Genomic DNA, 19,032 nt, shown 5'->3' with positions numbered 1-19,032 from the left:
ATGTGAAGAACCCCGAGAGGAGAGGGATCTATATTTCACTTAGCTTTGATTAAAATGCCTGTTTTATGTATCCGCCTCAAAGTTGTGTTTGCTGGTTCCACGAGTTAATCTGTCCTTGGCTTGCTCTGATCATAGCTTGCACATTTTCATGTGTTTTTCATATAAATAGTGAAAAAAAAATTTCAATCAATTCAGCACAATTGATTTGGTTTTTCACCATGTGATCCTATTGATATGTCTTTACTTCTTCCTCATGCTGACCCTGTCAAATGTCCAGCCAATTAACTGATGTGCAGATGCTGTTTTTTTTTTTCCTGCCTACTTACCAGTTGCTCATACAGTAACCTCATATTACTGCTCTGTTCGGACTATTGATTAACTATTGCTCCTTAGTGGTGAAGGATCAAACCTGGCATGACTAAAAGGCCATTATGAGTGTCCACTTCAGATAACCTGGTACAGGTCACAACCCCATCTGCCCTCTCCGGCCATTTAAAGCACCCCTCCCCTTCAGAGAGACATCATTATCATTCTTGTCTTAAATGACAAGCAGGTCAGTGAAGATGAGCGTGTCACATGTGAATACAATATGCTTCTGTGAGACACCACCTGAGGCTTTCCTTAAAAAATGCATGAACTCTAATGTGATGAAGGCGCTCCAGGCGAATGTAGGGTGCACAGGATAATTTGGGAAAATAATATCTCAGATTGTTAAATGAAAAAGCAAACTTTGGAGACGTTTTTTTTTTTTTTTTTTTTTTTAAGTCCAAGTTTCTCCTTGTGTAAGATCTGCACAATATTTGGAGTTAGAGTCATCAATGCGAAATTGATGTGTTTTGCATGAATGGTGCCTAAGGCAAGCCCCTCCTTCAGCACCTCCATTTTATGGCAACACCAAAATTATTGTTGAAAAAGTGAAGATATTTTTATTTTTATTTTTTGTCTTCTCTGAATGCATTAAGAAGAAGCTAATCATTTCAGGTCTACACAGTGTAATGTCTTGCTTAAATTTATTTTTGCTTTCTTTTTCTTTCAGTCTGAGTTTATCATAAAACCAAAAGACATTTAAAATGCTACTTTAAAAAAAAAAAGAAAGTTTTATAAATATTTGTACTTTGAAGAATCTCTGTTGCCCTAAATGCCTCAACCAATGCTTCCCCACAGCAGCATCTCATTCATTTAATAGACACCTGTTCATTATTCATTATTCAACTTTTGTTTTCTCCTTGCCAAATTCTCCTGCTGGCCTTTCACCCTCATATTTTGGATTTATTTATTTGCTCCTTTGTTGAGTATGTTTTTAAATCTTTAATTTGTGAATTGTTTATTTTCCTCACATTTCTGCATTGCTGTATGCAATCTGTCTTACACTCTTAACTTGTACAACTTGCTAAGTGCTCAGCTGCCCTTAAGCAGAATGGCATCCTAAGCAGCCACCATATCAGAAATCGATTGATTAACTAAATTGATTAAATTTGAATATTGCTATAACAATTGCTGCCTAAAGGCCACATTTAGGAGGCTTTTATTTTGCTTTTAACTTTTTCAAGTTCATCCACACGCCACAATGTGCCTGGACCAAGTGGATGGCGTCTCACTTCCCTGAATGCTCTCAATTCAAGATCTGAACATCCACAACACTGACGCTCAAGATTAAAAAATAAATGTGGGTTAGTTACAATCAGTATCGTCACCACAATACTTAGGAATGGTTTAATAAATGCATGTTTTTCATACCTCGTCCAACCCTACTTTGAATGCTTCATTTAGAACCCCAACGAGTATGCCCCGTTCGTCACACTCTCACTTCCCAGGGCACAGATGAGTCTTGATATTAAAGCCTTTCAGGGCAGGTATTAGTGGTGCTGTGGTTTCGTTCACACAAAAGATTTGGCACAAGCTAATTTGCATGTGAGGTCGAAGTCAAGCTCCTGATGCAAGTTGTGCAGCATCCCTGTCTCTTAGCAACACTCTTTCCTGACTGCTGCTTGGCACTCATCTTTCACCGGAATCATAATATAATGCCATGCAACAAATTGTATCAAATACTGACACCTCTCACTCCCCTCTTCTGCTTCTTTTTTTATTATTATTATTTTGGCCCTTAAATTCATAAAGCCGTCAGTCAGAAGGGATCTCATCGCTTTGTGTTTGCACTGATTCTCAGAAAACTTTAGTGTTGGGAGGCAGCATCAACATGTTTCTGAAGAACAGAGCCAAGATTAAAGGCAAATGAGCAGGTAATTGGAGACACCTGCAAAACAAAAGGGAGGATGGAGAGGTGGTAAGGGTGGAGAGTGATAAAGCGAGGCCTCCACCCATTTATTGGTGAGGATGGCATTTAAAAAGAGGGGATTTTGTGCGCTGAGAAAATGACTTTTGTCCTCTTCCATGGTGACGGGATCTAGATGCTGCCAGGAGATGTTAATAGAGGGTCACATTTGAGACAAAAGTATCCATCATTACTTTCACTCCCCTCCATCCTTTAAGCTGAACGCCTTCCCCCTGGTTAAAAGAAGAGATGTGCTCCAAATTACAGTTTTTGCCAAAGGCAGCCAGCCATAAACTATACTGTAATTACCCCTCTGATGATGATTTCTATCATCCCGGCCACCTTGGTCACATGCGCTCTTTGCCCAGCCTCATTTAAACTTTCCATGACAGGTCAAATTCATACTCATCTATGGTCCATTCTTTTTTTTTCACCCTTTTTTTTCTCCAAAGCATAGTATTTCTTTTTTTCTCTCTCTCTTCCCCTCTTGCTCGTCAACAACATTCAAATCGTGGCAGGTGCTGGAAGGACATTAAACCTGCTGTTCTCTGCTTCCAAGCGGGCGGCGCTTCACGACTCATTTCCAGGCGGATTCTGGCGCATCGAGGATGGATGTTCGCCTAAAGAAGCGTCTCTGCTCTGGGAACCATTTCGGCTCCCACCGCTATCGAATCTTCAGTATATAATATGCTGCCTCAGTAAAATAAAAAATAAATAAATAAATAAAAATGCTTCATACAGCACAGCATTATTATTATTATTATTATTATTATTATTATTATTATTATTATTATTATTATTATTATTATTATTATTATTTTATTATTATTATTATTATTATTACTTCAAGAAAAAATATTTTTGCGATGTTTTTGATTAAAGGTTTTAATATAATATTTTGAAGATTATGCTTCTGCTTAAAAACTGTATTTATGTGTGAAAGAATTTAATACATTTATGCATATATTTTAATATAAACACATTAATTTAGTTACTGAAATAATTTATTATTAATAGTATTATTAAAAAAACAATAACAATAAAATTAATATTTTTTTTATATTTCTGACTGTTTTTGCTTGAAACTGTGACACCTCCGACACCAGATTATCAAGAACCGACAAAAGTTTCTGCGTATTTAATGTACCGCTAAAACTCTTGTATTTTCATGGTCCTAAAATAAATTATAATATTTCAACACTGCGTAGCGCATTTTATTCTTCACTTTTAATAACTTGAGAACTTTCTGAAGCATTGTTCTCTCTCCGTCACACCAGGCAGCCGAAGGCCGACCTCCAGCACTCGCTTGGCCGCTCGGCTTCCCGACACGAGCCGCCCTGCCGCAGTAAAGGCGGTGGGCTCCCGCTCCTCTTCTTGTCCCACTTTGCTGCTCTCTGCTGACAGAGGTCGTGCAGCTGTGTCGAACGGTTCGAGTATAATCCACACATCAGCGAGCGATTTACTGCCGCCTTTCAGCCCCTTCCCACTTTGTCACTTCTGGGTTACGCGGTGCTTTACGTAAAATGTTACATGTACGGACTGTCCATTTGCTGCAGCATATATATCCACTGCCAGGCGCGTGCGCGCGCGCGCCGCATGTGTGTGACACAGAAGGATAACACCTGCTCTATCTGCCCATCTCAAGATCATGAGCACACCAAGTAGGTCTAATTTCTGGAACATTCAGCTGGGATGTGTCTCAATTGGGTGCGAGATCAGAGGCTGTGATTGTCTATTGGTTCAGATTGAGTTCCTCAGAGCAATTCTGGGAACTTTTATTGCAATCTGCAGATTGCAATGATGGAGAGCCCTCGACGTGGCAGCGCTGATTACATCAGCCCAGTCTCTGTGTCTACCTTTCATATCAGGTATTTATTCGTTCTGGGCGAGCCTTAAATAGCTGCGGCCTCTCTGCGTATTTGTCACTGTCCATATAGGAGCAGGCTCTCCATTACTGGCGCTGAGATTAGTAATCTGACAGTTTCATTTCAACTAGTTATTCATTCATTCAGTCTCTGATCTCAGGCGGGTTTGGCGTTAAAACACACCACATTTTATCACACATTTGCTTTTGTTCCCTAATTCAGGAGTGTTTGGTCCGGAACAATGACATGTGGAGTGTCTTTAACTAAAAGCAGTGTTATTCTTCTCCACCAAAAACAAATGTACAGAACATTTTGAATAAAAAAAAATAGACTTAACAAAATTTAAGCATATTCCATGATATAAATATTTTGTTGAGAAATTAACACTCGACAAAATATGATCCATTGTACATGGAATTTACCAATTCCTTAAATCATATTGTTTCTGAAAACAGAAATGCAAAGACAATAGTGTAGGTATAAACTGAAATGTAGTTAAATATGTAATTGAATACAAAAAAAAAATATATATATATATATATATATATATATATATATATATAAAGTTCACTGAGTTAGTTTCCATCTGATAATAAATCTCACTGATCTTTGTGCAGGTTGTGCTCAGTATCAGCGTGTGATTTCCAGCCTGTTCCTGTGAGAAGCAACTCTTCTGACATATGGAGATGCTTCCTCCCACAGCCACACCTGACTGACTCCTCTGTCTGCACAGATGATATCACACAGCTAACTGCCGCAGGACTCCCAAAAGGCCCTCCCTTTGCAGCGCAAAGAAACATGTCATCTGACCATGTCGCCCGGCTAAATCCAAATATTGTGCATTGTTGGTAAAAGAGAGGTCAGCTGACTTGCAAGGCAGGTATTTCAGCCTGTGTTCTCTAATTAAGTATTCATGAAACAGCAGTGGGTGGAAAGTGTAGGTTTACATGACAGTGGTGGATGCTGACTGCACCAACCCCCCCCCCCCCCCGCCCCTCTTGCAGGCAGACAGGCCATCATTCCTAGTGTACTTCCAGCAATGATATCAAAAGGTTTTTTGGTCAAGCCAAAGAGAGGTCACACTAATAATACCCAAGGTCAGCGGTGGGAGCCAGCGAGTCTCCCAGTCATTATTCATTTGTTCACAGAGTTAATGACAGTTGCAGTGGGAATTTGGAGCCAGTAGCCATGTGATGTCACCAACACATGCCAAGGGATTAGGAGGGCAGGCAGGGGACAAGAAGTGAGGATTATACAGAAACTACAACAACCTTTACGGCTCCACTACTCAACTCTTGTGTGTTTCCTGTGGAGCAAACCGTATGACGACGACGACGATGACAACATGCAAAATGCTGAAATAAGCCAACGTGTGCACTTTCACAGGAGATGTTACAGATGTTTGGTGGCTTCAGTTTGACGAGAGAGCAAAACACCACCACAGCCCTTTGGTAAGTGACACAATATTATGAATGTTGCGCATGGTAGGGGGTGATTTCCAGCTTCTCTCATTTGCTTCCGTTTAAATAAATCACGCTGCATTTCTAGCCAGCAGACTATTTGCAGCGAAGCGGTGTAACAACGCTGGAGCCTGTGGCTATAACACACGGAGAAGGAACAATGAACACACCTTATTCAGTCAGTGGGCAACCGGCACACAGCGAACAATGAACCCCTCCCTCCTGTCTAGCACCATGTCTGATAATGACCACATCTACCAGCACTGATAGCACTCTTCTTCTTTTATGACCTACATGAGCAGAACTGGAGCTCAGTAGAAGAGAATATGATCATCCCTTCTAAGACAAATGCTTATTTAGGTGAAATGACATTAAAACATAATTTTGCTTCATTGTTTTTTGTCTAAAAACTTCCTGAAACTTTTCTTCTTGTAGAACTCATGTTGTTTCACTTTATAAATTTATTATTTTTTCTTTTTTTCCCCCCCTCAAATTATGCTGAAGGATTCCACCCAGTTGGCCTTTTTTCTGTCTGTGCAACCTAACAATGTAGCTACAGTAGATTCCCTGTTCGGACATAAGGTCAGAGAATAAATATGAACTGCGTTTTGCATTACTTTCAGATGAGTGAAGCTGTCAGGCTGATAATATGAGCCTTCAGTCCTACTTTCTGCCACTTCTCCCCCATTCTAGGAGCACGGGGTCATGTGAAAATTGAAAGTGACAGTCAAACCAGCATGTTGAGCAGGCTGATTGGACTAAGCTGTCATGGCCTAGATCAGAGCTCTTTAACACCAGGCCAATCAGGGGTCTCTCTCTCTCTCTCTCCCTCTCTCTCTCTCTCTCTGTCTCTCTCTCTCTCTCTGTCCCCGGTGAAACCACTGGATCCAAAATGCAGGGCACAATTCAAGAAAATAAGACAAACACACACATACACACAAATAAATAAACTAAACATTTTTTGAGAGGAGACAGTGAAAACATTGGTAGAGTTTGGAATGAGCCAAATGAGAAATTAAGCAATAAGACAAACTTTTATGTAGCTCCAAAAACAACAAACTTCAGAGTTCACAGAAGGCGCGTTTCTGATTTCCATCCTCGGCTGAATAAAGTCTACTGGTTCCTCTTTGTGTGCATTTGAATGGAAGTGTTTGTATCACCTGTTCTGCGGAGGATTTAATGAGCCCATAATGCTGTCACATAAAAGACTCTTTACTTCATTGCCTGTCAATTTATATTAAATTCCATATGTGAAGAAACAAGCTTCACCACCATCCATTTTGGTGATGGTAAATCATGTCATTATCACTTTTCCTGAAAAAAGAATATATATTTATATATTTTTTGTCAGGTGCAAGAATAACTTAGGATCTCTTTATGTCCTGCTGAGAACCCTTGAAAATAATAATACACCACAGCAAAAGCACATGAACGGCTCAAAGGAGCTGAGTGTTATAAATCTGATGGGATTTGCATATTTTCCTTTCTCCACAAGGAGCAAAAGAAAAAAAATCACATAGCATATGAAGAAGACACACAGTAAGAAGTTAGGCTTCAAATTAAGATAGGCATGTTTCTCCACAAGTCACTTGTGATGAAAGATTTGTGGACTTTCAAAGTAAAAGCTTTTCCTTTTCTCTGTTCTTAATCTCGAGAAGATTATTAATCAAATAGTCAGACATAATGTGCTTATGTGAACTACAGTCCTCCTGTCTTTTACTTTTTTCCAGTTTATCTAATTTGTCTTCTTTAAACACCTTTTACAATTAAAAATATGTTAAAAGAAGTAGAGTAAAAAAATAAAAGAAATGTCTTATAAAGTTAGGTCCCAACTAAAGTGTAGCAATGCATTTCTTGTCATGAAGGTGTAATATTAAATTCAAAGTTGTCATTTAAGTAAAAATGATTAACACATGTATCCAAACTGAACATCATAAAAACTTGGCAGAAAGTTAAGAGGAGAGAATCAAAATGTTGATTAAATAATTTAATCAAGCTGATGTTCATTCTTAAAACGGGATACAGAGGGAAATAAATCAGATGACAATACTTGTCATAATTATTTGTCATTATATATATATATATATATATATATATATATATATATATATATATATATATATATATATATATATATATATGCATTACTCTTTTGTACATCTGTGTGCTTGACTGCATTTTTAAAAAGTAAGACAAGACACCAACTGTCTAAGATGAAGTTTTATTTTGCACGCCAGCAGAATGAAAAATGCATTTTATACATTTAAGATTTGATTTCTTTCTTGTTTCTAATGAAACTTCCAAACATCATCATTTCCAGACTTCACATCGAGACAGTCTTCCATTTAAAATCTATACCTACAACTATGCATTCTTTTCATGAAGTTTCTTCAAAGCAGGAAATATCAACAAACAGTTTTTTTTTATGACACCCGATACTTACCAATATTTCCTTAAGATTTATGATCATACTGGCTAATTAAATTGTCTTGAATGTTGAAATACACGATTAAATGTTCGATCATTTGTCAAAACGTCACCAAGTGTGTCCCCTCTATATTATCGACCAAACTGCGGTTCTGTTTCGATCATGAACCACAAAAGGACCAGAAGTCGCTCCTCATCTCAACAAAATAAAGTTGGATTCAGAGTTCCGCATTTCAACTAATTCTGAAGTTATTTATTTACATTTCCATTACTTAACAGAGATCAAATTCAGAATGGCAAAAGAACAAAAACTATTATTATTATTATTATTAATTATTATTATTATTATTATTCCATAACGCAAAAACAGAAATTGCGAAACACTTAAGGGTCCAAAGTTGCTTCTCTTCGATCTTCTGTCGAGACTCGCTTCAAATTTGAGGCGGCAGCAGAGCAGATTTCTGCACACACAATTCTTTTTTACACACATTAGAGACACGGTTGTTCCAACACACAGAACAAAATACTCGGCTTGCCTTTCTTCCCCTCTCTAAAGGATCAGGTACATAAAACAGACCTCCAAACAGCACTCTTCCCGTGTCCATCCCAGCATCAGAATTCTCCAACCCATGTTCTTCCTTTTTTTTTTTCCTCCCCTGATTCCACTGATCTGAGCTTGAAATGCGGAGACAGCAAAGCTCTAAGCCTTCAAACGTGTGATTTTTTTCAAAAGATCTCTAGAAGCAATCTCTCCCTGCCTGACCCCTGACAGCTGCAGATCTCTTTATTTCTCTTTCTGCTGGCACTTCATTTGGTGGAAAAGCTCTCAGATTCGCACCTCTGTCAGACAGCACAAGTGTTTATTATGTGCATGCACACACACACACACACACCCATACACACATAGAAAGTAAAAAAAAAAAATCCAATGTATTGCACACCTCAAAAGCAAGATATGTATTGCATTTTATTAATCATCACGAAAAATTTTACTAAACAACAGCAAATAGGACACATATGGAGATTTATTCATTTTTATGTTTTTGCATGTTTAGGGAATTAAACAACGTTTTAGTGAAATACGTGTTCATACATTAACAAATTGTCTGATTACACGAAAATCCGAATGAGGTCAATTCGTTTATTTTCTTTCGAATTTTCAGAAACAGCCTTTCTTTTACCTTAAAACAATTAAGCCAAATCAAAATTCTTATTACATTAAAAAAACTCTGAAGCCTTACACAAAATATTGTTTATTGAAGGGACAACATCTAAAATTATTCTGCAAATATGTCTTAATGCATGAGCTGGGCAAACAGCGGTTAGATTTAAATACACTCCATCATACATCATAACAAAATTACCTGCATAATGGCACCTGTTCTTATTCGTGCACTTTTCTTTTTGATTGTAGCTGCTTTTTTCCGCCGATCTGCTCAGAGTTGCAAGGGCTTTTGCTTGCACGGTGCCTCCCCTCGCTGCAAAAAATGAGACCGCAGACTCTATCATTAGATCGGATGGCAAGTCTTTATGCAAAGTGTTTTGCATAATTACATACTAAAGCCAGAATAGCCACCCTCAAATTTTATGGGTCACAAAGCATCGACAATTGCCGCATTATTGTCCACCAAAGTCCAGCCCCAGCGATGACAAGGAACCGGGAGAGAGGAGAGAAGAAGTAGGGGGAAAAAAAGTAGTCTAATCTGATCTTGGAAGATTGAATTTTCATTCCAATAAAAAAAGAGGGAAAAAAGGGGGAACAGAGAAGATTATTCTCTGACAACTTGTTTACATATAGTGGTAAAGTTCAGAGGACTGACCAAGGCTGCAGGGAGTTTGATCGCTGAGTCCACAACATTGTGCGTCATAAAATGTCTCCATTCAAACTGCTTCTTCTTTCAAATCTCCCATAAGAAACATACATGGCAAACAAATTTGAAGTAATTTGGAAGTAATTTGATTTTTGTGAGCCTTTTAGTTTAAAATATGTTCAATTTTGGCACTGAAACACATTTTTCAATACGTACCTCAAATTTGATTTGATTTCAAATTGAATCAAATTTACCCTCTTTATCGTTTATTTTTATGATAGGAGTTTTAATCTTGCAATTGGTTATTTATTTATTTTAGTTTATTGTTAGACCAAATATGCTTATTTTATGTTAAGTACAGAAAGAGCTTTAGAAGATCCAGCGTAGGAACAATTTTAATAAAAAATAAAGAAAAGAAAAATATATGCTAGAGGGATGAAAAGAACATTTACATATTTACAAGAAAACTAATGTCATATTTAGAGGTAAAGTCTACTTATTGGATCATATTTAATTCTGATGGTTTCTTTAAATGCTTGCCCGGACAGTGCGGAAGTTTTGCAGGAGAATTGCTACAGTAATGACAGTTTAGGATTTCATTATCGAAATTCAAAAGGTAAATTAGAAGTAAAAATGTTTTGTTTTTTTAATCTAAAGTCTACTCTAAAGTCGCAATAAAGCTCGGTAAATAACTATTTTTAAAGAAAGACAAAAAGAAAGAGAAGGAAAGTAAAAGAGAAACAAAGAAAGAAAGAAAAGAAAAACTAAAGAAGATGAAAGAATATAGGAAAGAAAAGAAGAAAGAAAGGAAGGAAGAAAAAACAAAACAAAACCAAATATTTGAAGATAATTGCGCTCCTTTTATCTTTTAGAGCTAAACAAATATTTGCACCTTTCACTTCATGGTCGATGTTTAAATTCCAGTCATTTATTATTATTATTTTTTCTCTTGTATGCTTTAAAAACATATTAAAGTTTCTGGAATTCCAAAATCAAACTATCTCCTAGTAATGTATTAATTAAAAGAAAAAACTCCAATTGAAAATATTTTCTTTGAAAAAAGAAAAAAAAAAGAATAAGAAGCGGAAATCCAGATGGAGACGAAAGGAAGAAACGGTGAAAGCGCCGCTCCGGTGAAACATGCAGAACAGCGCCATCTCGCTGCAGCAGGCGGTAGCTCCTCCACATCGATTTCCTTTTCGCTCCCCACATCTCTACACACCCCCCGCCCCCACCCATCCTATCTCTGTCTCTCTCTCTTTCTCTCTCTCTTTGCGGAGACCCTCCGTGAAGATTTGTCCTCTCACAGGGTTGAGCGATTTCTGTGCGCACAGCCAGCTCTGACAGCAGCCCGCACGCCGCTGTCTTTTGGCGGCCACCACTTCTTACGTGTTATGGCTGTTCATTAGTTCGGGGTGTGGGGGGCTGGCTTGAATCCCCGGAGCCGCGGGTCCCGGGACCTGCAGGGGTCAGTCAGAGAGGATGGGGAGGACGGGGAGCGGAGTGGGGTTGTGGGGGTAGGGGTGGGAGGGAGGAGGGTAATTTCCCTGTAATCTAATTCAACCCCATGATCACAGTCCGACATATAGGCTTCACCGGTTCCCAAAGTGAGGTCCTGGGACGCTGCGGGGTCACTGAGGAGGGGGTGAAATAAAAATTAATTTCTCTTGAAGGTCGCGTTCGGGGTTCTGGTTGCACATTTACAGCATGCATGCATTTGTAGATGCATGCTCCCGGGTGGATTTCAAGCTCCCCGCTGATCTCCGCTCATCTCCTGGACATAGACACTGTTGCACGAAGGCAAAAAAAAAAAAAAAAAAAAACCTCATCAAACAACAGAAAATGTCAGATGTGGGGTATCTGTGGCAATTTCAAGCGGGGATGCGGGGGTTCTGCAAAGGATATCTGTTCGGCGTGTTCTTCACATGAGAAAGGTCTGAGAGAGCTGCGAATTGGAGGTGAAAGACTCCAGTCTGTATGCGGCAGGAGAGAAGCTGTTCAAACACTTATTGTCTTTATGGTATGTGGTTTAAGTGAACCGAACATGACAGGAGATATAGGCAAATACTCTGTTAAAAATAAATTGAACAAAACTCTACAAAACGTCTGCATTAAAGCTACACGATGGACTTTTTAAACCAACCAAATTCACTTTACATACAGTTGCTGCAACCCGGTTGATTTGTTAAGAAATTTATTTATTTATTTATTTTTTAAAGTCCTTATTTAATCACAATTAAACATTCCTGTCCCACACAAAACATCAGCCAGGTTGACATGCGTGTGGTGACATCACAAAAGGTACTAAGTAATAATCTAAGTTATTTTAAGTAAGCTGCTGGTTTTTACTTTATTTTGCAAGTAAGTTTTTAATCAAATTTCCCCTTAAAACATGTGATCTGTAAAACATTTGCGCCTCTTCTAATGTCATTGATCCAAATGCACAAAAATCAAATGCTGTTTTCGTTTCTTTAATGTGGCTTGAAAAAACTTTCAATTTTGAAGTCCCGTAGTGGGAAAACATATGTATTACCTAGCTGTGTTTAGATGGTCACTGGACATTTGTTAGGGAAAAGAAATTAGCCACTGACTGGGCCGTATATTTAAGACTCAAAGGCCATTTAAATGAGAGCAAGTACTGATGTTTAACAAAATGCAGGCCTTAGTTGTGTTCATCTGTATAGAAACAGAAGGTGTTTTCATATTACAAAGTGTTTACAAAATGCCCGAAACAAAAACTTTGTGAAAATGTACTGAAACACAATTAACATGAATTGTCAAGTTTTTTTTTTGTTTTTTTTTATTTTATTGTTGTTGTTTTGTTTTGTTTGTTTGTTTGTTTTTTTACCTGTGGAAACTTGGGAGCATATGTAGGCTGCGGATCATTGTGTGATGGAAATGATGATGAGGAAGATAATGGCAGCGAGAATGGCGACGAAGATGAGGAAGATGATAAAGAATGGAGGAGAAATAACGCGCAGGGTGTGAGTTTTATTGTTAACGCACCTTCAGTCTACCACCATCACCAGCAGCATCGACTAGCATTTTGCCAAATTAATTTCACAGTTTGAGAGAGCGCTGCCAAGTGAGCCTTTTGGAACTTTCGGCAAAAATGAGACAAACGCACCCACACAGACACACGCACGCGCTCGCGCGCGCGCGCGCGCACACACACACACACACACACAAACGCGCGCGCTGTGCTGCGTTTTAAGGGAGGAAACCGGGCATCTTCCCTCATCGCCACAGAGACGCATAGGGGGAGATTTGCCCTGCCTGCCCATGTAATTAATGCAGAATTGATTAAACAGATATTTCCTTATGTGTTATTTTAACTCAGACCTTGCTGATGATGTCCATCCTTTTCCCACATCATGACACATCATCACCCCCATCTCCATCCATAATCATCATTTGTGGGAGACATTAAAAAGAAGCGAGATGTTTTACATGCGCGTGCACCAATAAACATGCAGCCACTTCAGCTTAACATTCACACACGGAGGCAGGTGAGCCTTCCCCCTGCGCCAAACGGCTTTAAAGTGGCGCACCTTTAAATATTCGTGTGGTTAAATACGCCTGTGTGGTTCATCTTAATAAAGTGTATCAGAATCGATACAAAATAAATGCACATTAAGTAATGCGTCAGGGTTTTGGGAGCCTTGAGGAGGGGAGGCGGATGAGGTGTGTGTGTGGGGGTGGGGGGGAGTCTAATATCCAGGACAGTGTCTACGATCTCTCCAACCACTCATCTCCATCTTCCCCTCCGTGTGTGATCGTAGATATTAAGACAAATCACATGGAGTGATTAAAGAAAAAAAAAATACCCTCATGTCTGTCTTAAAATAGAGCATTTGATTCCCACCCACTCTGTCTGCTTCTCTCTCAAAGTTTAGCCTTTCAGTTATAAATATATTTTTATTATTATCCCAGATTATAACAGTCACCCATTGAGTAACAATCACTGGAAATGCACGATTTTAATGCCTAAACAGCGAGGAGAGGTGTTTGAAAGGGGGATGCAGAAAGAACATCTAAGTAGCGACATCTCTTTATGCTTAGATGTGGTTTAAAGTTGGTTGAAGTTGATCACATGTCCTAACAAGCTTGACGTCTTTGCTTTTGAGTAAATATGTACAGGACATTTAGCATGTCCCGTACATATTTTGGAGGTTCGGAGGTTTAAGCACTATGAACTTTTTTTCTAAGCTAAAAAAAAAATGCTTAAACCTCCAGAAAACAGACGTCCTTAGAAAGCCAAACGTTTAGACATGCAAATCCAAAAGCAGGGGGCGCAATGATCACCCTGGATATTCATCCGCAGCCTGTTCAGACAATTTTGTATATATGTCATTTCTTTTAATGAATATCTACTTTTGATAAATTTACGAGAGGAAAATACAAACTTTGATGGGTTACATTTATTTATTTGCCAATTTATCCTTTATTTATTCATACCTGGTGTTCAATTTCAACTCTGTCGCGCGACCTCAACCAGCACTATACTTTTAAATGATGAGAGACTTAGGTCAAAAACGTGTGTTTGAACTATGAACACTAAGTTATGTGTAGATCCAAAGAAGTAAGATTTATTTTTTTTGTTATATAAGAAAATTATAAATTGTTAAATGATCAAGAAAAAGTAACACAATGTCAGCAATTATCCTTTAGCTCCTGTCTTATTAGTATTACAGTATGAGGTAATTATTAACTTAAAATACAGCATAACTACTTTACAACAAGCAATAATAAAACATTTTACAGACCTGCTGTCAAAATAAAATAAAAACTTGACTGTTTACTGTATCAAATGATTACTGTAGGTTCTGCTGTACAGTCTGATGCTTTTATACCAAAAATTGCTTTGGAAATGTAAAAATATTACAAGTGGCTGCAGTAAAAGGCATTTCATTGAATATATATTTAAGAACATCAACCCACATCTTCAAATACTAGGTACTGGTAACATATTTTTACCTGTCAGTTATTAATATTGTAATTTAAATTACTATCTCAGATTTTAAAATACACAATAAATCTACAGCAAAAAGATATTAACAGATTATGCAGTGCAGAATTGCTGATAATAGGGCAGTTTCACTGTGAAAACCTTAAACTTTAGAGTGACAGTATATTGCTTTGACAGTCAAGTCATTGTAAATGCAGCCTTTAATTTTCAAGACAACAATAATTATTTACAGTACATATACTAATTACGAAATAAATTGTATTTTTTAAAATCATTTACCTTAATTTAAGTGTGGGCTAAGGTGTCATATCAGACGGTTTTTGGTAACATGGAAGGTATGGGGGGGGAAAATCTCACATTTTAAACTACTTTAACAGCAAAATTCATAATAAAATATCTGAAACTCTGTTACAATCGTTTTTGGCTAATGGTGGCCCCCACATCTTTTTGCCCCGTAGTAAAGCTTTTTGGTTGCGTCCCTGCGTCATGTGAGTGTGTTTGGTTTGAATACTGGACAGGGGTACCTGATTCTGCTCTTCGTCAATTTAATCTCTCTTTATCTCATCGTATAAAACTTAAAACGCGACTTTTCAAAGATTTTTTTTTACTTTTAATTTTCAAATCAACTTGGTCATGTCGTTTCCTGTTTTTTTTAACCTCACATAAAAACTTAACAAAATGACGCTATTCCATAGCAGCTGAACAGATAAGTTCGTCCATCACCATTTATCCGGAAATATTGAAAAAACAAAAGATTATTTCTTTGTGTGCGTATTTTTTAAAAAAAGTATACAACTTCCAAACTAGACATAAAAGAAAATCACATCATGCTACTCATTTTTAAAAAAAAATTGTTTTATTTATTTATTTATTTATTTAATTTTTGGGAGAGGGTTGGGGGGAGCGAAATTATAACATTGAGTTAAGATGAATATGCGACAATGCAGGTTTATTCCTGCCTACAGTTATTTTATTTTATTACAAATTCATCCAGAGTATTTGAATTTTCCTAAAGCCTTGCTCCTTCTGATCATGTGAACACTCACGGGTTCCCCTCTGCAGCCTATTTCCTGCTCCCTCCTCCATTCATATCCACACACAGAGAGAGACAGACAGACGCAGTGGGATGCAGAGTGGATGACAGGTGCTTAAAACACACATTACTTGTAAAGTTACAGCCTAATAGCAGCCGGCAGCTGCTTTCGTGGACGTGCGTGCAAGGAGGCGCTACCATCCTTTTTTTTTTCATCCATCTGCGTTAGAAGTGAGCTGAGGTCTCCGAGGTCTTGGGATATAAGCTACAGTTCCAGGCGCAGCGGGTAGATGGCACAATTTTCTTACATTTCTGAAGCGTTGCGAGCAAAGCTGAAGTGAAGGGTGTTTTATTTTAATGGTAGGGGACGGATCGGAAAGGAAAGCTTAGAATGAAGGAAAGGGAAGGAGAATCAATGATTTATTATCGCTTTGAGCAAACTTGCGGTGTAGTGATATTATTACTACGGCAAGTGGTACTGCAAAAAATAATAATACTAATAATTTAAAATTCTGCACATTAACAGAAGGAGCAGGTGTCCCAACTTGCAAAGCGTTTGACTTACGGGATGTATTGCCTCAAACAATACACTATATATGCAATAAAGCGTTTGTTGCATGGGCTAATTTGTCATAGTGATGGTGCCAAGGTGAGAATAATGCGTGTGTGTTTTCTCGCTTAACTGTTCGGGTGTCTGCATGAAAAGAGAGAGAGAGAGAGAGAGAGAGAGAGAGAGAGAGAGAGAGAGAGAGAGAGAGAGAGAGAGAGAAAGAGAGGACTTGCAAACCATATCCTTATCTTATTAAACAAATATCCCCGCTAATAGCCCGTGAGCTCTAAATAAGTTCTCAGCCTGGGTGTTTAAACCCCTGCAGCATCCCCACTTGCAGCCTGCAGAAGCAGCAGCTTTTCCTTCCCTCTCCTTTAGGTTGTACCAGCTCGCGTGTCACAAGTTCTCACGTCAGCCGGGAATGTAAATAAAAGTGACGTTGCAGCGAGTAACACCTCGTTAGTTTTTTGGTTCTGCGCTAATAAGTAGAACAAATGATGGAGTCCCGTATAATAAAATCAGCGTCTGTCAGCCGAAATCAGTCAAGACACAGCAAAACGCACTATGCAGCTTTTTTTGTTTTTTCTTTCTTTCTTTCTTTTTTTTTTTTTTTTTTGTTGTTGGTCTGATCTGAGAGTGAATCCGGATCTCCCCAGGACGCTTCTTCACTTTTTCTCTTCTGCTGTGGCCCCCAATTACAGGTCTGGTAGATGTGTGATGCCCACCTTTCCATGAGTTCTGCCCTATTAGCTCGTAGGTGTTTGCCATATCCTTTTTTTTTCCTTGGGGTACGTGCAAGAAAAAAAAAAAGAAATCCTCCCGGATAAAATATGAATAAAAATAACATAATAATTTGCAACCAGCAAATATAAAAATGCCCAAATCTCCACTTTATTAATTTGTTGGGTTTTCTTTTTTTTATTTGAAGAAACAAATTTTTAAAAATGCGTTAAAGGAAAACAAAAACTGCTCATTGTACTCTCTGTGCAGATAAGCCAGTTAGGTTTAACCCATCAAAGTTAAGTTGAAGAAAGAATAATCAGAAAATTCAATTTCCCCCAATTAACAGTCTTGTTGCTGTGTGATGCCCACCTTTGCATGAGTTCTGCCCCATTAGCTCGTTGGCGATGCCAAATAATATTTTTCTTGGGGTACGTGCTAAGTAGAAAAAAACTATCAGAAAATTCAATTTTATAAAATTTGAAGTTTTTATTGGATGGAAGCAAATTTAAACCTATCAAAAAGATATTCTGTGTGTTTTACTTGAGCATCACGTACCACAGTACATTTGTGATAGATAATGTTTTTGAGGAAACTGACAGTTTAATAAGTTTAATAAGATAGTTTTGCCTGAAAAGTCTTGCAAACCCGTTAAGTTTCTGTCCTATGTCAGAGCGTAGTTCGAGAGAAAAGATGATGTACTTAAAAAGAATGTGAACTAGAATAGAAATTCAGTATAAAAGCATATATTTTTTTAAAAAAAGAAAAAAGTTTTGCTGCCTTGTATTTTTATGTGAGGTCTATTTTTTGTTTCAATATACCCTGATTATTTCAATTAGGTGGATAAAACGTGTTAAGATATCTACTTGAGTCTGGACTTATAAACGGGTCTTGTGCCCCAGTCCGACTGTGTGTCTAGCAACGCCCCTGTCCAGGGACATTTGGGCTGAAATGGACAGAGAAAACAGCGGGTGTGGATGAATAGCGCTCTCAGCAAAAATAAACAAAAATAAGCCCATCAGCAGCGCATCGTGATTGTCATTTTCTTCATTATCAGCACCAACAAACCCGCACGCGTGGACTCACCCTGTACACACCACCAGCTGCAGAAGCTTGGCTTCAATACCAATCCTGATTAAACCTCTTTAATTCAACTTCAGGCCTAACTCCCCAAACTCAGCCAATACCACTAATAATTACATATAGGCCAAAGGGTTAGAGCATCACCGTTACACGAGTGCCTAGAGCGCAACAACCGCAACCGAAAACCACAACATTCCACAAATAAATAAAAATAAGGGCGTTGAACGGACCAGGAGCTCCGATTGACGCGAATAAAGCCACAATAACGCAACAGCACGCAGTAAGCTGAGTATAGGAATTCGTATCATTTCGTATTATTTTTTTTTTACTCTTTCATATGACTTCCCGTATTTTGACGCTTGGCTGCAGCATAATTCAGTCTGTTAATATTTATACTTGCACACGGAGAGGTGCGAGTGTATAAAATAAAGCACAACATTGGGGGAAGCTGAGTTGGTATATTTTCTGTATTTGAGCGGTCTCTCGTGCTACTACGATATGTTGCCTTTTCCAAAGTTTAACACAAACAAAGCATGCTTGTCTTATTCCAACAAAACAGAAGCAATGATCACATTTTTTTTTGTATCGCCTTAAAGGAAAGAAGTGGATGCGCCGAGCTGGCCGCCGTTTGCCTGATTGATTAATTATTTTGTAATTCATTAATCACTTTCGCAGGGCAAAAGGGCAACATCCTGCTAGAGCAAATTGACTCCAGTACACCCCCCTCCCCAACCCCCCACCCCCACCCCACCTTCCCGTCGGCGACCACACACGCATCACGCACGCGCAGGCATATTATTATATATATATATATATATATATATATATATATATATATATAT

The sequence above is a fragment of the Poecilia mexicana genome, unplaced genomic scaffold (genome assembly GCF_051168715.1).
Source record: "Poecilia mexicana isolate PSO_F unplaced genomic scaffold, ASM5116871v1 scaffold_6, whole genome shotgun sequence".
NCBI classification, from domain to species: Eukaryota; Metazoa; Chordata; class Actinopteri; order Cyprinodontiformes; family Poeciliidae; genus Poecilia; species Poecilia mexicana.
The sequence above is the reverse complement of the archived record's forward strand: the minus strand, read 5'-3'. Positions refer to the sequence as shown.